Here is a 6,000-nt window from a genome sequence, read left to right as displayed (position 1 = left end):
TTTATTGTCATATGTGCAGTTAGAAACGTGTTTCCCTGAACAATGAAATTCTTTTCCTTGTTGCCCGCACTGGATGTCCAAATGTATAATAATAAAGATAAGATAAAGATAAAATAAGCATGCAACAGCAATATTCTAAAAGGTTTCTTAAATAAAATAGAAATATAGAAATAAAAATATAGAAATCTGGCCTGTATACATAATGTGCAGTAGTGCGCTCAGTGTTTTATTGTGTATGGCTTAATTCGGTGTCACAATGGTCACAATATCGCCGAGGTCTTTTCTTTGTCCTTGCAGAGTCCATTTTTGTGTCAAAACAGTGCAAATTGCCAGCTGTGGTCAGACAACATTAAATAGCAAAAGGACGGGAGGTTGTCTCGCGAGTATTCCGTGTAATGACGTATACGCATATGATTGGTGGAGCTTAACGGCTCGCATAAGCTCTCGTTCAATCACGTATGAGAAACATTGTGTCGTGCAGTGTAAACAAAAAGTTTAAGGAGCAGATCTGGCGGCAGAAAGGCAGACAGAAAGGCAGACAGAGTCCCGTGCTGTGAAAACTGCCCTGGTTTGCAGAATACAATGGCTGGAAGACGACTTGCTTTCAACTCCCCAGCAACTCTCTGCGGGTCTACAGGTTTGTGTGTTTTTTTCTACTTGCACATGACCATTTGATTGTTTAATTTTAGTCTTGTTGACACTGTACAGCACTTGGGACAGTTCTCGCTGATTTTAAATGTGCTGTATATTAAACTTACTTACTCACTTGCTTACAGGCAGATAAAATGAAAGTCCTGTTGAATGATATGACCGGAATGTCTCGTATGGTGGCCAGCACTGTGGATACGGTCGTGGAGAGGGTTCTGGAGGGAATCGACCAGAGATTCGCTAGGTTGGAGGCAAGATGGCCGTCGAGAACGGACTGGAGTTACATTCCAGAGAAGTTGAAGAGCGCAAGAGAAGGCGGATACAGAATCCGAAAATCGCGGTAAGAGTAGGTTATTGACTGTGGCTTTAGGCTAAACTCAACTTAATTGTGTCCATCACGTGAAAACCAGTGTGAGTTGCTTTATTTAAAAAAATGAATTTCGTGTTTTCAATTTATAGGAAGCAGTTCGCCGCCTGCATAACTCACCGTGGCATAATAATCCAGGTCAAGGGTAAGAATAAGTGAATGTTCTCCCAATATCTAGTTGAGTTGGACCCGATGTTACGTTACGTCAATGCAGTTTTTTTTTTTATTAACCATAGGCCTGTTGTTTTTACAGGCTACTGTCACCTCACAATATGGATGTAACGAGTCGCTTGAAGGAGGCGGTGTCAAACAGTCCGAACTTCAGAGAGGTAGACGGCGACACTATCGAGGGTGAGCGGCGCTGACTTTTACCACGGCTGGCACTAACACTTTTAAGCACTGGTCATTTTATTCATTCCTCTTGTTTTTTTTTTTTAGCAGCGTGACGGACCTGTGTGCTGTGCTACAGGCGCGTCTTGAAGCCAACCCGAAATACTCACAGTCTCACCACAGAAGAGAGTAAGAACATATACGCTGTCAATATGACTTTTGTTACTTTATAGACAAGTTGTCAATATGCTGTGCATGGATAGACTATGTTTTGATTATTTATTGGTTATTCCAACAGCTCCCAGAAGCCAGCTTCTGATCCAGGATGAGGACGTCTGACAACTCCCGCAGACCCTGCAGGGACCGGAGTAATGCGAAGAATGCGGATTCCAAACGGCGGCGTTTAGGCTTATTGTGTATATTGTAGGCTACAGCAGTGTGTGTATATATAGTTTTCAATTCTTTATTATCAATATGGTTCTTATTACAATGTAAGCTATGTACATTGTGTGGTGTGGCAATAAAAGCGCTTTAAAAAAAAAAAAGTTTCCTTTTTCATTCTCAATAGATTCACGTCATTCATGCCTGCATTAGCCTATTCATAGTGCAGCTTATAAGAATGACGTGAATATATGAAGTACACAAACATCCCAGGAATATTAGTAATCATAATCACAATTATTAATCATAATTGCTGAATGATATGCCCATATAAAGTATGCATATATTAACCTTATTGGCCAATGGGCGGTCAGCTTTACAGGAGCTTTTTTATGTAATCACGTGCCTTTTTCGTCCAATACCAGCGAGGCCAGTGAGAGGTCCAGGCAGTCTCACAGCGGGGTGCTAATCGCTGGGCCATTAGCACCCCGCTGTGAGAGCCCGCCGCGAGTCGGGTTTGTTTCCGACGATTTTCTCGCTCAACAAACTTAAAGTTTGTCTGCCTGCAAGCGCCCAGGTGCGTCCGAAAATTAGGCAAATTCGCGGATGTTCACTGTTCACCGTCCACAGTGACACAAATCCCTCTTTTCGTGCAGTGATGCACAGGTTATATTGATGCTAACCTACTTAAATGTACTTAATTAGGACACAACCTGAAAAAGAGTTTATGAGAATTAAAATAACTAAGGTGGATGCCTGGAAGGAACCAGCCTGAGGGAAAGAGATACATTTTGACATTTAATTACTTAAAAGCAGGTGGACCTGAGGATAACAAGGACGTCATACATCATACTATAATGATTAAAGTGACGCCTGGTGTATTTACTTTGAACCCTCTTGAGTTGAACTTAAAAAGTAAAGGCATAATGAGAGCAAGTAACCATCACATATCTGCAAGGGGCATGGTGAGCTCTTTCTGACTTACAAACATCTTAAACTCAGTAAACAATGGACCTTTAAGTAGAATTTTCTACTCAAGGCTGAAAAGTAAACAGCCGAGTAGTTCTTTCTGTGACAGGCTGTAATAATACAGCTAACTCAACTCCCTTGTGTAAATGTAACTTCATTCTTCATCGTGAGCCTTGGGCACATGCCTGTGTGTCAGATGTATTCGGACTGCGGAAGACAGATGGCTGCCAGTAGATGGTGATAAGATCTTTACTCCTCTTTAGAACAGTCACAGTTTCAGCACACATCTATAGCAAGATGTTTATTGACTCTGTAAATCCTTTCAAAATTCAAACAAAGTCAATCAACAGGCAATATATTCAACCTTCATATAATAATAATTCACATGTTGATATTTATGTGGGAGCCACTCATGTGAAGCATTGTATTTTCATTTCAATTTGGTGTCTGCACTGGGTAAATGTTTACTCTGTCAGTACCTGACTTCAAAGCGGCCACCCAGGATGTGTGTAAAAAAAAGTTTTTCTAAAGGCCTGATTGCTAACTAAATGCTTTTGATGAATTGTTTTCAGTGCGCCGCTCCCTTTCAGAAACGCTTTTCACCAGATGGTGAAAGTGATGCCTCTCAAAGGAAATATTTTGGAGTTTAAACACTTTAGTTTTAGCTGTCAAAGGGAGTTTCCTGGAAACAGATCAAACTCAAATCCAAACCCAAATGTTCATCCCAGGAGGCTAGATATGTCTTAAAGAGGCTCATTTCCTTACACTTACACCTACAAGTAAAAGATTGCTGCATCATTGAGTTCACTATATTGGTTTACTGAATTACAACTAAACCCCTCTATTTGGACTTCCCATCTACATAATGTTCAAAGGATGTACACAGATGTTCCTGTGAGTCAGTGGGTGGCACAGTTTTCATTCCCCACTGAAATAAAATGCTTTGGCATGTCCAAGTAAGTATACTGAGAAAGGTAGAGAGCATGCTGTTGGTGACATTCAGCTCTCTTTGTCACTTTAAAAAGCATTTGTCATAAAACGTGCTTGAAAAACAAAGAACAAAGTATGGAAAATAATCTAGAGAACAAACAAATACACATTTTCCCTTTGCCACCCTGACCAGAGATATAGTGGACATAGCCACCATACTTTCAATGGTTTGTGAACTGTCGTATACTTTTTTTTAAAACTATAAGTGACGACAATTGGATGAGTGGGTAGACCTGTAATCTGATTGGATAAACATACATGTCCTTGAAGCTTGATATCCATTCAGTCCTAAAACATTTCAGAAGGACAACCAGCACACTGAACAGAAAAAGTGAGTCTAATGCCATTATAATGATGTTCGGCAAAAATCCGGACTTTTGTGTTTTGAAGCCAGTGATCATCAGTGATGTAACACTACATGCCACATTCACTCACCCAGCATGTCTTAGTTTATAAATACATGCTTTCTACTTCACACACATTCATACACCGATTGAGGCATCGGTATGCAACGTGGGGTTCAGTGTCTTGCCCAAGGATGCTTCAAGGATTTTCGAGCAGTTGAATAATGGCCTGTTTACAAGTGACTGCACAATAGTTTTTTTAGTTTTGAGTCAGTGGTTTTTTTAAAGTCAATATTTGAAAAGTGTGAGCAGCTAAAGTAGCATAACCCTCTTGTTGACATAGCATATCATCCTGATAGAGTTGTTGTTGGCCATTACATTAGTTTTTTTTATTGTTCATAGAATCATATAATAGTCACCCTGATGTCATGTAGAGAGTAGATCATTTTTCGTTCCTGGTCTAATTTCAGTAATGACAATGAAATCACATTGATGATTTAGGCACTTGGTGACTAATCCAATCTTTGAGACTTTCAGAACAGTAAGAGACCAGCTGGGGACTGTTCATATTTATATGAAAGCACTATTAGCCAATGGACCTAAAGCAGTGTGCTATTTCTTTTCTCAGAAATTAGACTGAACTTCAGGTTGCAATTATTGCTTATTTATTCCTTATTATAAGTGGAGCTTTATTATTAAACTGAGTCTTATTGAAAGCATCACAGCCACTCAGAACCGGGCGCAGAGAAGCACATTTTTTATTAAACACTAACATTCACAGATTTTGTACTTATTAACAACAGTAAATTTTCTCAATGAATCTGCTATTAACTCAGGACAACAAATAACATACCATACATTTTGTCCTTTCCTTTATGTCCCCACACAGTACTCTACTGCATGCGGGTGCTCCCATGTTTCAGACAGGAGCACACATTTATTTACTTGCCAACAGACAAAGAGGAGAAAATAGCTCCCTCAGCAAGAGCAATCTTATTCTGATCAAATATTATAGAAATAAATTATTTAAGATTATTATAATAAACCACTGCATTTATTTCTTGAAATCATCTGCTCGAGCAGAAGTAGTATTGAAGTAACTTATGTATTCCTCTCATCAAACACACTGTCCTTGTGACATATTTGGACATATTTGCTCTTTCTTTGAAAATAAGCAAATGTGTGTTTAAAAACATTAAAGGGGGAGCAGAATATTTCAGTCTGACTTTCTCACTCTGAAATATTCTGTTCCCCGAAGTAACTTTGGTAAGGAAAGAGCAAATGTCTTCAAATTCACAGGAAAGTTTAGTATAATGAGTGAAATAAATTACCCACTGATGAGATGATTGGTTAATCTCTGTCCGAGATATAGGGGGTAACAGAATGTTTAAAGGGAAGTGAATTTGTAATATTGTTAAAATCAGGAGCATCCTGTCTCAGAGTGATGCAGAAAAACTAGTCCATGCATTTGTTACTTCAAGATTGGACTACTGTAATTCTTTATTATTGGGCTGTCCCACATATTCTCTGAAAAGCCTTCAGTTGATCCAAAATGCTGCAGCCAGAGTTCTGATGAGAACTAACAGGGGAGATCATATTTCTCCAGTTTTAGCTTCTCTTCATTGGCTCCCTGTTAAATTCAGAATAGAATTTAAGATTCTTCTCCTCACAGCTTAATAACCGAGCTCCAACATATCTTAAAGATCTCATTATAAGATATTTTCCTAACGGAGCACTTCGCTCCCAAACTGTAGGTTTACTTGAGGTTCCCAGAGTTTCTAAAAGTAGAATGGGAGGCAGAGCCTTCAGTTATCAGGCCCCTCTCTTGTGGAATAAGCTGCCAGTAAATATCCGGGAAGCAGACACCCTTTCCACTTTTAAGACTAGGCTTAAAACTTTCCTTTTTGATAAAGCTTATACTTAGGCTTATAAGCTTATAGCTTATAGCTCAGGTTATCCTGAAACAGCTCA

This window comes from Odontesthes bonariensis, chromosome 24 (genome assembly GCF_027942865.1).
Source record: "Odontesthes bonariensis isolate fOdoBon6 chromosome 24, fOdoBon6.hap1, whole genome shotgun sequence".
NCBI lineage: Eukaryota > Metazoa > Chordata > Actinopteri > Atheriniformes > Atherinopsidae > Odontesthes > Odontesthes bonariensis.
The sequence above is the reverse complement of the archived record's forward strand: the minus strand, read 5'-3'. Positions refer to the sequence as shown.